Source organism: Arachis hypogaea, chromosome 2 (assembly GCF_003086295.3).
Source record: "Arachis hypogaea cultivar Tifrunner chromosome 2, arahy.Tifrunner.gnm2.J5K5, whole genome shotgun sequence".
Taxonomy (NCBI): domain Eukaryota; kingdom Viridiplantae; phylum Streptophyta; class Magnoliopsida; order Fabales; family Fabaceae; genus Arachis; species Arachis hypogaea.
The window spans coordinates 62,388,932-62,406,655 of NC_092037.1; the positions used below are offsets into that span (position 1 = coordinate 62,388,932).

At 38.2% G+C, this 17,724-nt stretch overlaps 1 non-coding gene across 1 annotated transcript; it reads left to right on the top strand.

The window, feature by feature from the left end:
- Positions 1-2,092: 2,092 nt before the first annotated feature.
- Positions 2,093-2,200, top strand: LOC112766751 (small nucleolar RNA R71). The gene has a single exon (XR_003184537.1). It is a non-coding gene; the product is annotated as a small nucleolar RNA R71 (small nucleolar RNA).
- Positions 2,201-17,724: the final 15,524 nt, after the last annotated feature.

Sequence of the window (17,724 nt, forward strand, 5' to 3'; positions counted from 1 at the left end):
TGCACCATATGGCATTCAAAATCACGTTTTGAGCTATTTCTGGCGTTAAACGCCAGGCTGGTGCCCATTTCTGTCGTTTAACGCCAGCTTCTTGCCCTTTTCTGGCGTTTAACGCCAGTCTGGTGCCCCTTTCTGGCGTTAAACGCCCAGAATGGTGCCAGACTGGGTGTTAAACGCCCAACAGCTAACCTCACTGGCGTTTAAACGCCAGTGGGTGCGTCCTCCAGGGTGTGCTATTTTTCTTCCTGTTTTTCATTCTGTTTTTGCTTTTTTCATTGATTTTGTGACTTCTTATGATCATCAACCTACAAAAAAGAGAAAATAACTAAAATATAACATTGGGTTGCCTCCCAACAAGCGCTTCTTTAATGTCAGTAGCTTGACAGAGGACTCTCATGGAGCCTCACAGATATTCAGAGCCATGTTGGAACCTCCCAACACCAAACTTAGAGTTTGAATGTGGGGGTTCAACACCAAACTTAGAGTTTGGTTGTGGCTTCCCAACACCAAACTTAGAGTTTGACTGTGGGGGCTCTGTTTGTCTCTGATTTGAGAGAAGCTCTTCATGCTTCCTCTCCATGATGACAGAGGGATATCCTTGAGCCTTAAACATAAGGGATTCTTCATTCACTTGAATGATCAACTCTCCTCTATCAACATCAATCACAGCCTTTGCTGTGGCTAGGAAGGGTCTGCCAAGGATGATGGATTCATCCATGCACTTCCCAGTCTCTAGGAATATGAAATCAGTAAGGATGTAATGGTCTTCAACCTTAACCAGAACATCCTCTACAAGTCCATGGGCTTGTTTTCTTGAATTGTCTGCCATCTCCAGTGAGATTTTTGCAGCTTGCACCTCAGAGATCCCTAACTTCTCCGTTACAGAGAGAGGCATGAGGTTTACACTTGACCCTAAGTCACACAAGGCCTTCTTGAAGGTCATGGTGCCTATGGTACAAGGTATTGAAAACTTCCCAGGATCCTGTCTCTTTTGAGGCAGTTTCTGCCTAGACAAGTCATCCAGTTCTTTGGTGAGCAAAGGGGGTTCATCCTCCCAAGTCTCATTTCCAAATAACTTGTCATTTAGCTTCATGATTGCTCCAAGGTATTTAGCAACTTGCTCTTCAGTGACATACTCATCCTCTTCAGAGGAAGAATACTCATCAGAGCTCATGGATGGTAGAAGTAAGTCCAATGGAATCTCTATGGTCTCAAGTTGAGCCTCAGAGTCCCATGGTTCCTCATTGGGGAACTCATTGGAGGTCAGTGGACGTCCATTGAGGTCTTCCTCAGTGTTGTTCACTGCCTCTCCTTCCTCCCAAAATTCGGCCATGTTGATGGCCTTGGACTCTCCTTTTGGATTTTCTTCTGTATTGCTTAGGAGAGTACTAGGAGGGAGTTCAGTAATTTTCTTGCTCAGCTGACCCACTTGTCCTTCCAAATTTCTAATGGAGGACCTTGTTTCAGTCATGAAACTTTGAGTGGTTTTGATTAGATCAGAGACCATGGTTGCTAAGTCAGAGTTATTCTGCTTAGAACTCTCTGTCTGTTGCTGAGAAGATGATGGAAAAGGTTTGCTATTGCTAAACCTGTTTCTTCCACCATTATTATTATTGAAACCTTGTTGAGGTCTCTGTTGATCCTTCCATGAAAGATTTGGATGATTCCTCCATGAAGGATTGTAGGTGTTTCCATAGGGTTCTCCCATGTAATTCACCTCTTCTATTGAAGGGTTCTCAGGATCATAAGCTTCTTCCTCAGATGAAGCCTCCTTAGTACTGCTTGGTGCATTTTGCATTCCAGACAGACTTTGAGAAATCATATTGACTTGTTGAGTCAATATTTTATTCTGAGCCAATATGGCATTCAGAGTGTCAATCTCAAGAATTCCTTTCTTCTGACTAGTCCCATTGTTCACAGGATTTCTTTCAGAAGTGTACATGAATTGGTTATTTGCAACCATTTCAATCAGTTCTTGAGCTTCAGTAGGCGTCTTCTTCAGATGAAGAGATCCTCCTGCAGAGCTATCCAGAGACATCTTGGATAGTTCAGAGAGACCATCATAGAAAATACCTATGATGCTCCATTCAGAAAGCATATCAGAAGGACACTTTCTGATTAATTGTTTGTATCTTTCCCAAGCTTCATAGAGGGATTCTCCTTCCTTCTGTCTGAAGGTTTGGACTTCCACTCTAAGCTTACTCAATTTTTGAGGTGGAAAGAACTTTGCCAAGAAGGCATTGACTAGCTTTTCCCAAGAGTCCAGGCTTTCTTTAGGTTGAGAATCCAACCATGTCCTAGCTCTGTCTCTTACAGCAAAAGGGAATAGCATAAGTCTGTAGACCTCAGGGTCAACCCCATTAGTCTTGACAGTGTCACAGATTTGCAAGAACTCAGCTAAGAACTGATGAGGATCTTCCAGTGGAAGTCCATGGAACTTGCAATTCTGTTTCATTAGAGAAACTAATTGAGGCTTAAGCTCAAAGTTGTTTGCTCCAATGGCAGGGATAGAGATGCCTCTCCCATAGAAATTGGGAGTAGGTACAGTAAAGTCACCCAGCACCTTCCTTGCATTGTTGGCATTGTTGTTTTCGGCTGCCATGTGTTCTTCTTCTTTGGAGAATTCGGTCAGGTCCTCTAAAGAGAGTTGTGCTTTGGCTTCTCTTAGCTTTCTCTTCAAGGTCCTTTCAGGTTCAGGATCAGCCTCAACAAGAATGCCTTTGTCTTTGCTCCTGCCCATATGAGAGAGAAGAGAACAAGAAATGTGGAATCCTCTATGTCACAGTATAGAGATTCTTTGAAATGTCAGAGGAAAAGAAGAGTAGAAGACAGAAGTAGAAAATTCGAACTTATCAAAGGGGATGGAGTTCGAATTTTGCATTAAGGAATAGTGTTAGTCCATAAATAGAAGGATGTGAGAAGAAGGGAAGTGATTTTCGAAAATTAAGTAAAAATTTTGAAAACATTTTTGAAAAACATTACTTAATTTTCGAAAATGAAAGTGGGAAAGAAACAAAGTGATTTTTGAAAAAGATTTTGAAATTAGAAATCAAAAAGATTTGATTGAAGACTATTTTGAAAAAGATGTGGTTAAGAAAATATGATTGGTTTTAAAAAGATGTGATTGAGAAGATATGATTTGAAAAACATTTTGAAAAAAAAGAATTGATTTTGAAAATTAAAAACTTGACTAACAAGAAAAGATATGATTCAAACATTAAACCTTTCTCAACAGAAAAGGCAACATACTTGAAATGTTGAATCAAATCATTAATTGGTAGCAAGTATCTTTGAAAAAAGAAAGAAATTAAATTTGAAAGAGATTTGATTGAAAAGATATGATTTGAAAAAGTTTTGATTTTGAAAAACTTTGAAAACTGAAAAAAAATTGCATTGAAAAACAGAATCTTCCCCCTTGTGCCATCCTGGCGTTAAACGCCCAGAATGGTGCACATTCTGGCGTTTAACGCCCAAAACTATACCCTTTTGGGCGTTAAACGCCCAACCAGGTACCCTGGCTGGCGTTTAAACGCCAGTCTGTCCTTCTTCACTGGGCGTTTTGAACGCCCAGCTTTTTCTGTGTAATTCCTCTGCTGTATGTTCTGAATCTTCAATTCTCTGTATTATTGACTTGAGAAGACACAAATTAAAAATATTTTTGGGTTTTTAATAATAAGGAAAAGTCAAAATGCAACAAGAATCAAATAACAATGCATGCAAGACACCAAACTTAGCAGTTTGTATACTACTGACACTTACAAAATGAAAATGCATATGAGACACACAAAACACTCAAGTCAATTGAATTCAAAGATCAGAGCACGAAAATTATCAAGAATTACTTGAAGATCCTTAAGACACATGAATGAATGCATGCAGTTGACACCAAACTTAAGATGAGACTAGTGTCTCAACAAGAAACATAGAATATTTTTTTGTTTTTATGATTTTCTTAATTTTTTTTGTGTTTTTCGAAAATTAAGTGGAAAAAGGTATCAAAATTCTCAATGAGAATTCCAGGAATCAGTGCAATGCTAGTCTAAGACTCCGGTCCAGGAATTAGACATGGCTTCACAGCCAGCCAAGCTTTCAAAGAAAGCTTCGGTCCAAAACACTAGACATGGCCAAAGGCCAGCCAAGCCTTAGCAGATCACTGCTCCAAAAGCAAGATTGATAATGATCAACACGCTCTTGTGATGATAAGTTGAAACCTCGGTCCAATGAGATTAGACATGGCTTCTCAGCCAGCCAGACTTCAACAAATCATCATGAAACTCTAGAATTCATTTTCAAGAATTTCGAAAAAAATAAATACCTAATCTAAGCAACAAGATGAACCGTCAGTTGTCCAAACTGAACAATCCTTGGCACTGATGTTACCAAAAGCTTGCTCAAAACTTGAACAATCCCCGGCAACGGCGCCAAAAACTTGGTGCGCGAAATTGTGAACAATACTTTTCACAACTCTCATAATCCCCGGTCATGAACCCCAAAGACTTGGTGTTCAATACCATGGCATTACACAACTTCGCACAACTAACCAGCAAGTGCACTGGGTCGTCCAAGTAATAAACCTTACGCGAGTAAGGGTCGATCCCACGGAGATTGTTAGTATGAAGCAAGCTATGGTCATCTTGTAAATCTTAGTCAGGCAAACTCAAATGGATATGTTGATGAACGAAAATAAACAATAAGATAAAGATAGAGGTACTTATGTAATTCATTGGTAGGAACTTCAGATAAGCGCATGAAGATGCCTTCCCTTCCGTCTCTCTGCTTTCCTATTGTCTTCATCCAATCCTTCTTACTCCTTTCCATGGCAAGCTTGTGTAGGGTTTCACCGTTGTCAATGGCTACCTCCCATCCTCTCAGTGAAAACGATTGCATATGCTCTGTCACAGCACGCGGAATTCATCTGTCGGTTCTCGGTCAGGCCGGAATAGAATCCATCGATTCTTTTGCGTCTGTCACTAACGCCCCGCCTGCTAGGAGTTTGAAGCACGTCACAGTCATTCAATCATTGAATCCTACTCAGAATACCACAGACAAGGTTAGACCTTCCGGATTCTCTTGAATGCCGCCATCAGTTCCAGCCTATACCACGAAGATTCCGATTAAAGAATCCAAGAGATATTCACCCAATCGAAGGTAGAACAGAGGTGGTTGTCAGTCACATGTTCATAAGTGAGAATGATGATGAGTGTCACGGATCATCACATTCATCAAGTTGAAGAACAAGTGATATCTTAGAACAAGAACAAGCGGAATTGAATGGAAGAACAATAGTAGTTGCATTAATACTCGAGGTACAGCAGAGCTCCACACCTTAATCTATGGTGTGTAGAAACTCCACCGTTGAAAATACATAAGAACAAGGTCTAGGCATGGCCGAATGGCCAGCCTCCCAAAGAGGGTTCAATCATAAAAACATGATCAAAAGCTCCCTAATACAATAGTAAAAGGTCCTACTTATAGAAAACTAGTAGCCTAAGGTTTACAGAGATGAGTAAATGACATAAAAATCCACTCCCGGGCCCACTTGGTGTGTGCTTGGGCTGAGCAATGAAGCATTTTCATGCAGAGACTTCTCTTGGAGTTAAACGCCAGCTTTTATGCCAGTTTGGGCGTTTAACTCCCGTTTGGGTGCCAGTTCCAGCGTTTAACGCTGGGATTTCTGAGTGTGACTTTGAACGCCGGTTTGGGCCATCAAATCTTGGGCAAAGTATGGACTATCATATATTGCTGGAAAGCCCAGGATGTCTACTTTCCAACGCCGTTGAGAGCGCGCCAATTGGGCTTCTGTAGCTCCAGAAAATCCACTTCGAGTGCAGGGAGGTCAGAATCCAACAGCATCTGCAGTCCTTTTTAGTCTCTGAATCAGATTTTTGCTCAGGTCCCTCAATTTCAGCCAGAAAATACCTGAAATCACAGAAAAACACACAAACTCATAGTAAAGTCCAGAAAAGTGAATTTTAACTAAAAACTAATAAAAATATACTAAAAACTAACTAGATCATACTAAAAACACACTAAAAACAATGCCAAAAAGCATACAAATTATCCACTCATCAAGAGACGATATTCATGTTAGCTACCGAATGTGTTAGTTTCTAGCAAGATAACCGACGCGTGAGCTCATGGGCAGTAGGATAGGCATGCTTCATACTGCATTTGTTTGCAATTATTTGGGTGTGCATAATTAATTTGGTTTGCCTAATTGATAATCCGTGTAACTGCTAATTGTACTATTTGTCATAATTATTTTCTATGTGTGATTGTTTCTTTGTCTGTTTGATTGTTCATGATTGTGACTCATTGGTTTAGAGTGAGATGGCTTGTAAGTGAATATATATGGGGTCAGAGACAGAGATTTGATATTATTTTGGGCCGAAGGCCGAGATTCGACATTGTTGCGGGTTTTGGGTCAGAGACCATGACTGGTTGGCCGGAGGCCGTAATTTGGTAAGTTGATAAAGGTTGATATGCACATTGACTTGTGATGGTTTGTTTGTTGATTGATTTTGCTTGGGCTGGAGGCCGTGATTGATTATATGATGGGCCAAAGGCCATAATTGATTTATGTTTAAGGTTTAGTAAAGTATGAAAAATTAAACTAGTTCAGCATAGACTTAATATACCTATGCTTGGAACAGGTTGGTCATTCATGCATTTTAAATATCTTTTAAGATTTTATAATGAAAATATGAATTTCAGTTTTGAATAAATAACTATTGGTTTCTGAAAAAATTCATAAGACGAGCGATAATCAATGCGGTTAAAATCCATTCTTTTCCTTATGCATATCTTCTTATGACAATTCTGCAACTCCTCTGATGGGACCATATGGTTAAGTTCTCACCCTTTACAGACTTCTCTTTTCAAGATGGATGAGGTAGCTCATGAAGTTTCCTTCTGTGCATCTGGTTGTATATATAGTTATAGTTTTTCTCTTGCTTCTGTTATTGTTATTTACATCTTTGTAAAGAGGGATAGGAGTTGTGATTCTTGTGAGATAACTTTGAATACATACATATATATATATATATATGCTTGTATAATTAATATGATTTTAGATATAATAGTGTTATGATGATTTGTATGTATGTGCGAGAAAAAGAAAAAGTATTTTCGGATTTCAAATAAAAGTTTATACGGTTTCTAGTAAAGGCTCCTATCTCTCAATAAGAATTACTTTGTTGATAGTATAGTCCCAAACCAACAATTGACCCTAATCAAAGTTGAAATAAAGATTGTCACAAAACAAATCAAATAATCAGGAGTTTTAAATCTCTAGTCGTTCTCCCACAGAATTGTAGTGAGGTGTCTATATCATTGGCTATAAGAAATCGGGGGTGAGTTAGAAATTGACACAAAATTAAATAACAAGATAGTAAATGACAATTAGCTAATAAATGAAAGGAGATTCAAATGCTAAAAAAGATCTTGACAAGGGTTGAGAGTCAAGGTTTTCTATCCTAGTCATTGACCACAAACATGACAATTATGAAGAGTTAATCCCATTTAGTCAACCCTAACATCGAAGGTAAGTCAAATAGGCATAATTGATCTTAATTCACAAATCCTAGCTAACTCACAAATTAGCTTAGTGAAAGACTAGCGTTAGTGGAAACAAAATCAACTAACAACCCTAAATCACCAATCAATATTGGACATCAATGACTTAAGGTCACCTAAATCTTCAATTCCAAGGCAAGAGTGTGAAAAACTATTCAATAACTAAAATAGGCATTTTATCAAACACTTGGAATGCATAAAAAAAGTATGGTAAATTGCATGAATAAAAAAATCTATAACTACCAATTGCAAGAAAACAATAATAAAAACTCAATTAAGCAATAATAAACATGAAAACATCAAATTGCATTAAAGAAAATTGGAAATTAAACAAGAGAGTCATAAACCAAAATTGACAAAATAAAGGAACTAACAATTAAAACTAAACAAATTAAGATGCTACAATAAGAAAATGCCAAGAAAACTAAACTAAAATAAGATTAAAACCTAAATCTAAGGAGAAATTAAACTAAGAAACCCTAAATTTTAGAGAGAAGTTGGAACTTTTCTTCTCTAAAATTGTCCTAAAACATAGTAAAAACCTATACTATGATTACTTGGTTCCCCCTTCAATCCTTGGATCAATAGCATCAGAAATGAGTTGGATTGGACCCAAAAAAACCCTGAAATTGCGACCCATGTATTCACTTAAGTGAAATCACATGCTGACAGTCATGCGTACACGCAAATTTGTGAATTTCCAAAATGATGCGTATGCATGAGGCATGCATCTGCACAACTTGGGATTCATGTGGACGTATAAGGCATGCGTACGCACAACCATGAGGTGCTCCAAACATCATTTTTTCATGAATTCTCCACTTTTGCATGCTTTTTCTTCACTTTTTCAAGTCATCCTTGCCTTCTAAGCCTGAAATTACTTCAACAAATATATCCAGGTATAGAATGGAATTAAAGTTAATTAAATTTAGCAATTTAAGGGCCTAAAAAGCATGTTTTTATTCTTAAGCACAATTTAGGAGCAATTTACAAAATCATGCTATTTCAGTGATAAGTTGATAAAATCTATTCAATTCAATCCAAAATAAACCATAAAATTGTCGTTTATCAAACTCCTCACACTTAAACAATAGCATGTCCTTCTACTAAATATCAAGAAAGATAAGAAAGGGGTATCAACATTTATTCAATGCAAACTATCTATATGCAATCTATCTAATTGCATGCAACTACTCTACCTAATACTATCTAATTATCTATATGTATCTACTTAGTCAAAATAAATCAGTTTCCAAGAAACTATGTAAACAATCAAGGTCTAAAGAAAATAGCAATCGAGTCAAATCCACAATTGAATTGAGTCCTAGAAAAGAATTTACAAACTTGCAAGATAAGAAATAATCATAGATGAAAACAAAGAGTTGAGTAATCAAACCCCTCACCAGATGTATATACGCTCTAATCGCTCAAGTGTATAGGGTTGATTTACTCAATTCTCCTATAGTCATGCTTTCTAAGATTTATTCTTTATCTAACAATCAACAATTATTTAACGTATGCATACAATTATCATGAGGGCTTTCCAAAGGTTGTAACGAGGCTAGGGCAAATGTAACGATGCATATGGCTAAGTGAGCTAGAATTTGAATCTTTGATTAAGCTAAACTCTCACCTAACATATAACAACCTATGCAATTCTAATACAAAACCTAGCTACCCATTATTTCACTTTTCATATACTCATGCATTCTTTCCAATTCACATCCCATATGCATTGTTATTATCACTTTTCTTTAGGGCATTTGTCCCCTTTTATTGCTTTTTTTTTCTTTTTCTCCTCTTTTTATTTTTTTTCAAAGTGAAATATGTACACAAGTGTCAATGCATATGGATTACACAATTAATACATGAGCATGTACCCCATTTCTAAGATTTTCAATAAAAATACAAAACACGCTTTTATCAACCAATGTTCCTAAATTTTTCCACACTTAGATATTACACACTCTCACCAGTCTAAGCTAATCAAAGATCCAAATAAAGAATATTTATTATTTTTTACTTAAGGCTAGTAATGTGCTAAATTTAAGACAAAAGGGGGATTAATAAGGCTCAAAGTTAGCTAACAAAGGTAGATGAAATTGTAAAGCTATATGGGTAAGTGAGCTACAATGACATAATAGCCTCAATCACATAAATGCATGTATACACTAAATAATGGACATAAAGAATAAAACAAATCAAAGATTGTTATCATGGAAAGAGAATAATACACAAGAGTAAAGATAGTAGTTAATATGATGTAACCACACGTTAAGGCTCAAAACTCACAGGATTGTATTCTAGCTCAAAAACCATATTCCACAATGTATAATTCAAGCAAGTTTAAATGAAAAATATTAACTCAAATCAATTGGAATATCAATGCCTTATATAAAAGGAAGTTTTCTTGAAAATTTTATTAGTTTGAATAAGCTTATTTTATATATATATATATATATATATATATATATATATATATATATATATATATATATATATATATAATGTGATTGGATGAAAAATAAAAAATCCGAAGTTCATTTCCTAATTTCAATCAAACTAAATCATCATGTATATAGGAAACTAAACTAGGTGTAATTATCACTTTGTCCGATCACAATCAACAACTAAAAACTAAAAGCATATATACAAGCCAAAATAAAAGTGAATCAAGCTATAAAGATACTAGTTATGTACAAAGCAAACTAATAAAAGTGCCATAAACTAAAAAAAATACTTAAAATAACAAAATAAAGCTAAAAGTGTTTGGAATAGAACATTTTACCCAAAAAGATTCTCGCCAATCGGTCGGACGACCTCTCCACACTTAAGATTTGCACCATCCTTGGTGCTTATGCAATCATGCGGATTAAAAGGAGTCATTATCGTCGTTATCGTCGCTACCGTCAGCTGGTGCGTCCAACTCCTCCTCCTCACTATGCTCTGAGGGGGTGTCCAACTCCTTTATCGCCTTGTCCTAAGTCAGAAAATGGCGCTTAATGCTATCATCCAAGCGACGCTCTAAACGAGCTATATCCTCAGTAAGCCAGTGGACCAGACGGTAGAGCGGCTGTGATGATGATGATGATGATGGTAGCTAAGCTGGTTGCGTTGATGGTCCTGCTGCTGCTGAAGAAGTGGCTGCCTCTGTGGTAGTGGTCCTCCTGCATCCTTGGCGTCTGTTGGATGACTAAGGCTTGAACCAATTGTTATGTGGAATGATCCTCTTACTACCGGCAATCGGCCTCTCATCTGCATCCTCCCAAACTACCTCAACTCTTAGATCCAACTGTGTAATCAGGCACGGGAATGCCAGGTTGCTAATGTGATGCGTCTGACCCTTATATTTTTTGATGAGCCTGGGAAGGTATAACTACTTTCCTTCCAAGACACACCAGATAAGCACAGCCATGTCCAAAGTGATCTCCGTCTCATGAATACTAGGCATCACATAATTTGTCAAGATCTGATGCCAGAGCCTAGCCTCAATGGTAAGATATCTGAGCGTTATGCCTTTCGGACTCGGCTTTGATGGCCATAGATCCAAGGACTGTCAGGGTGATGGCGATTACGCACAACACTATATCCCAATCAAAATTCATTATCTGTATATCCTCCTCCGCCTTTTGGAAATCATCTTTCTCAGTAACCTTAGACGAGAACTGGAGGACCTCTTCAATGGCCTCTTCAATAACTAAAATCTGCTTGCCTCGGAGAAAAACTGCGTCAAGGGTCACTCTATAATAGTTGCAGTAAAACTCGCAGGCCCGTGACGTGTTCACTCTTACTAGGTCCCAATCCAAGAAAACCCATCCCCGCTGAGTGATCTGATGCTCAGTAAACTTTTGGAGCTTAGGGAGAATCTGAAGCTTTTTCTCAACATAGAGGCTCCTCTTCAAAAAATCCTGGAACTTCAACTCTGAGTAAAGGTTCGCAAACTTAGACAGATCAATAGAGGGTGTGTTTTGATTAGCTTTGTCCCTCTTACTAATCTGCCTCTCTGGTGGTGGCTCTTTTGCTATTTCAGTGATCTGTGAAGTTCGCTTCCTTTTACTCGGGCCAGTAGCCTTAGCTTTATCCTTTGCTTTCATGTCAGTCATCCTGAAAAGGATCAAAGGAAATGGGGATATGAAATGCGATCTAAGGCATACAAAGTAGAAATATAAGCAAGCAAGCATAATAAAAACTGAGGCACAACTATAAGTGAAGAGAAATGAGAAAACAGAATTGATTGGAAATGGACGTGAAATTACAATGCAAACTCAAGTAGAAGTTCCAATTAATCAAAGTCAATTAAAGTTTGTTAGCTTTCATGTTTAACAAAAGAAAGCAAGGACACATTGTTGCTATGCACTTAGAGAAAGAAAAGAATTAGTTGAAAAAGAAAAATATTAATTGAAAAAGAAAAGTGAAATATTATGTACATAGCAAACATGATCCTTGACATTGAGAAGTTTTCAAAAATATAAAATAGACAAGCTCACATTCAACTTCATAAGTAAAGCAATATGCTAGGAATGACGAATTCAAGTTATGTGTAGTGCACATATTCAATCAAATAAAGTTCACAAGTCATTGATGAGCGGATAATTTATACGCTTTTTGGCATTGTTTTTAGTATGTTTTTAGTATAATCTAGTTAGTTTTTAGTATATTTTTATTAGTTTTTAGCAAAAATTCACTTTTCTGGACTTTACTATGAGTTTGTGTGTTTTTCTGTGATTTCAGGTATTTTCTGGCTGAAATTGAGGGTCCTGAGCAAAAATCTGATTCCGAGACCAAAAAGGACTGCAGATGCTGTTGGATTCTGACCTCCCTGCACTCGAAGTGGATTTTCTGGAGCTATAGAAGCCTAATTGGCGCGTTCTCAACGGCGTTGGAAAGTAGACATCCTGGGCTTTCCAGCAATATATGATAGTCCATACTTTGCCCAAGATTTGATGGCCCAAACCGGCGTGGCAAATCAGCCTCAGAAATTCCAGCGTTTAACGCTGGAACTGGCATAAAACTTGGAGTTAAACGCCCAAACTGGCATGAAAGCTGGCGTTTAACTCCAGAAAAGGTCTCTACACGAAAATGCTTCATTGCTCAACCCAAGCACACACCAAGTGGGCCTGGAAGTGGATTTTTAAGTCATTTACTCATCTCTGTATACCCTAGGCTACTAGTTTACTATTAATAGGATCTTTTGACATTGTATCAGTACCTCATGACACTTTACACATTTTCTTTGTGTACCTTCCACAGCATGAGTCTCTAAACCCCATGGTTGGGGGTGAGAAGCTCTGCTGTGTCTTGATGGATTAATGCAATTACTACTGTTTCTCATTCAATCATGCTTGCTTCCATTCTAAGATAATACTTGTTCTTAACCCGGATGAATGTGATGATCCGTGACAATCATCATTCTCAACTATGAACGCGTGCCTGACAACCACCTCCGTTCTACCTTAGATTAAGTAGTTATCTCTTAGATTCTTTAATCGGAATCTTCGTGGTATAAGCTAGAACTGATGGCGGCATTCAAGAGAATCCGGAAGGTCTAAACCTTGTCTGTGGTATTCTGAGTAGGATTCAACGATTGGATGACTGTGACGTGCTTCAAACTCCTAGTAGGCGGGGCGTTAGTGACAGACGCAAAAGAATCGCGGGATTCTATTCCGGCCTGACCGAGAACCGACAGATGATTAGCCATGCTGTGACAGAGCATAGGAACATTTTCACTGAGAGGATGGGAGGTAGCCATTGACAACGGTGAAACCCTACATACAGCTTGCCATGGAAGGAGCTTTGCGTGTTTGAAGAAGAAGACAGTAGGAAAGCAGAGATTCAGAAGATGGAGCATCTCCAAAACCTCAACCTATTCTCCATTACTGCAAAACAAGTAATCATTTCATGTTCTTTTGTTCTTTTTCACAATCAATCCTGATAATTTCCAATCTCCTGACTAAGATTTACAAGATAACCATAGCTTGCTTCAAGCCGACAATCTCCGTGGGATCGACCCTTGCTCACGCAAGGTATTACTTGGACGACCCAGTGCACTTGCTGGTTAGTTGTGCGGAGTTGCAAAAGTGTGATTGCAATTTCGTGCACCAAGTTTTTGGCGCCGTTGCCGGGGATTGTTCGAGTTTGGACAACTGACGGTTTATCTTGTTGCTTAGATTAGGACTGTTTTGTTTTTGTTGGTTTAGAGTCTTTTATTTGAGTTTAGTTTTATATTTTAAGTTTGGTGTCTTCTTTGTGTTTTCCTTTAAGTTTTCGAAAGTTTGTGTTTGATTTTCTAAAAATTTTAAGTTTGGTGTCTTTTGTGCTTTTATTCACTTAAAAATTTTTCAAAAATTAGTTCTTGGTGTTCATCTTGATCCTCAAAGTGTTCTTGGTGTTCATCTTGACATTCAAAGTTTTCTTGTTTGTTCTCTTTGTTTTGATCTAAAATTTCTAAGTTTAGTGTCTTTTGTTGTTTTTCTCTTTCCTCATTAAAATTAAAAAAATAAAAAAAAATATCCTTTCCTTGTTTTACTCATAATTTTCGAAATTTTGCATTAAATTAGTCAAAGATTTTCAAAATCATATCTTTTCAATCATTTTTACTTGCAATCATATCTTCTCAATCATATCTTTTTCAAAATAATTCTCAATCATATCTTTTTAATTGCTAATTCCAAAATCTTTTTAATTAATTAATTAATTTAGTTTTCAATTTGCTTTGATTTTATTTTTCGAAATTTTATTTTATTTTCCATTTATTTTATTTTACTATTTTCGGTCACTGTTAATTAAAAAAAAATTTACTTTACTTGTGAATTCATATCATATTCCCTTTCTCCATCATGGACCTAAGTGGAATTGAGCAGTCCAGAAGGACTCTGGGGTCATATGCTAACCCCATTACAGCTGCATATGGGAGTAGCATCTGTATACCTCCCATCAAAGCAAGCAGCTTTGAGCTAAACCCTCAACTCATTATCATAGTGCAGCAAAATTGTCAGTATTCCAGTCTTCCTCAGGAAGAGCCTACTGAGTTTCTGGCACAGTTCTTACAAATTGCTGACACAGTACGTGATAAAGAGGTGGATTAGGATGTCTACAGACTATTACTGTTTCCATTTGCTGTAAAAGATCAAGCTAAGAGGTGGTTGAATAAACAACCTACAGCAAGCATAAAGACATGGAAACAGTTATCAGACAAATTCCTGAATCACTTTTACCCTCCAAAGAGGATGACACAGTTAAGGCTGGACATCCAAGGCTTTAAACAAGAGGATAATGAATCCCTTTATAATGCCTGGGAGAGGTATAGAGGTATGCTAAGAAAATGCCCCTCTGAAATGTTTTCAGAGTGGGTACAATTAGACATCTTCTACTATGGGCTTACAGAAAAAGCTCAGATGTCTTTAGACCACTCAGCTGGTGGATCTATACACATGAGGAAGACAATTGAAGAGGCTCAAGAGCTCATAGACACTGTTGCTAGAAACCAATATTTGTACTCTAGCAATGAGTTCTCTCCAAAAGGGGAAGTCATGGCAGTAGCCACTGATCCTAATCTTCAAGAACAGATGATTGAGCTTAATCAACAAATGCTCCTGATGACAGAACAGTTAGCAGAATTTAAAGAGATGCTCCATGAAACTAAAGTTGCTAACAAGAACATAGAACTGCAGTTGAATCAAGCAAAACAGCAGATATCTAAACAAATAATAGAAGAATGTCAAGCAGTTCAACTGAGGAGTGGGAAGACATTGAATAACACTGCTCAAAGTAGCAGAAATCCAAATAAGGAACAATTGACAGAGGATAACCAAACCACTATCCAAAATCCCTCTGAGGACAGTAAGAGCCCAGAGAGGAATGCTATTGGCGTTCAAACGCCAGAAAAGGAGGGAAAGATGGCGTTAAACGCCCACTCCCTGCCCAGTTCTGGCGTTCAAACGCCAGAAAAGGGGGAAAAGTTGGCGTTAAACGCCCATTTTCCACCCAATCCTGGCGTTCAAACGCAAAAGGGGAATCAGACACCTGAGAGTGCTGATAGTAATCCCTCTAAAAAGGCTTCTTCAACCACTTCTGTAAGGAATAAACCCGCAGCAATTAAGGTTAAAGAATATAAAGCCAAGATGCCTTATCCCCAGAGACTCCGCCAAGCGGAACAGGATAAGCAATTTGCCCGCTTTGCAGACTATCTCAGGACTCTTGAAATAAAGATTCCGTTTGCAGAGCCACTTGAGCAAATACCTTCTTATGCTAAGTTCATGAAAGAAATCTTAAGTCATAAGAAGGATTGGAGAGAAACTGAGAAAGTGTTTCTCACTGAAGAATGCAGTGCAGTCATTCTAAAAAGCTTACCAGAAAAGCTTCAAGATCCAGGAAGCTTTATGATACCATGCACATTAGAAGGTGCCTGCACCAAGACAGCACTATGTGATCTTGGAGCAAGCATCAATCTAATACCTGCATCCACTATCAGAAAGCTTGGGTTGACTGGAGAAGTCAAACCAACCCGGATATGCCTCCAACTTGCTGATGGCTCCATTAAATACCCATCAGGCATAATAGAGGATATGATTGTCAAGGTTGGGCCATTCGCCTTTCCCACTGACTTTGTAGTGCTGGAAATGGAGGAGCACAAGAGTGCAACTCTTATTCTAGGAAGACCTTTCCTAGCAACTGGACGGACCCTCATTGACGTCCAAAAAGGGGAATTAACCCTGAGAGTCAATGAGGATGAGTTCAAGTTGAATGTTGTCAAAGCTATGCAGCATCCAAACACATCAAATGACTGCATGAGCACTGATATTATTGACTCTTTGGTGGAGGAGGTCAATATGACTGAAAGTCTTGAATCAGAGCTAGATGACATCTTTAAAGATGTTCTGCCTGATCTGGAGGAACTAAAGGAAATAAAAATTCTGAAAATTCCTCAAGAAAAAGACAAACCTCCTAAACCAGAGCTCAAGCCACTACCACCATCCCTGAAATATGCATTTCTGGGAGAAGGTGACACTTTTCCAGTGATCATAAGCTCTGCTTTAAATCCACAGGAAGAGGAAGCACTAATTCAAGTGCTAAGGATACACAAGACAGCTCTTGGGTGGTCCATAAGTGATCTTAAGGGCATTAGCCCAGCAAGATGCATGCACAAGATCCTATTGAAGGATCATGCTAAGCCAGTGGTTCAACCACAAAGGCGGCTAAATCCAGCCATGAGGGAGGTGGTGCAGAAAGAGGTCACTAAGTTACTAGAGGCTGGGACTATTTATCCTATTTCTGACAGCCCCTGGGTGAGCCCTGTTCACGTTGTCCCCAAGAAGGGAGGCATAACAGTGGTTCATAATGAAAAGAATGAACTGGTTCCTACAAGAATAGTTACAGGGTGGCGTATGTGTATTGACTACAGAAGGCTCAATACAGTCACCAGAAAGGATCATTTTCCTTTACCATTCATAGACCAGATGCTAGAAAGACTAGCAGGTCATGAATACTACTGATTTTTGGACGGCTACTCAGGTTACAACCAAATTGCAGTAGATCCTCAGGACCAAGAGAAAACAGCATTTACATGTCCTTCTGGAGTATTTGCCTACAGAAGGATGCCTTTTGGTCTGTGCAATGCACCTGCAACCTTTCAGAGGTGCATGCTCTCTATCTTCTCAGATATGGTAGAGAAATTTCTGGAAGTCTTCATGGATGACTTTTCAGTATTTGGAGACTCATTCAGCTCCTGCCTTAACCATCTAGCACTTGTTCTGAAAAGATGCCAAGAGACCAACCTAGTTTTAAACTGGGAAAAATGTCACTTTATGGTGACTGAAGGGATTGTCCTTGGGCATAAAATTTCAAACAAGGGAATAGAGGTGGATCAAGCTAAAGTTGAAGTAATTGAAAAATTACCACCACCTACCAATGTTAAGGCAATCAGAAGCTTTCTGGGGCATGCAGGATTCTACAGCAGGTTTATAAAGGATTTTTCAAAAATTGCCAAACCTCTGAGTAATCTGCTAGCTGCTGACACGCCATTTATCTTTGATAAAGAGTGTCTGCAGGCGTTTGAGACTCTGAAAGCTAAGCTGGTCACAGCACCAGTCATCTCTGCACCAGACTGGACATTACCATTTGAACTAATGTGTGATGCCAGTGACCATGCCA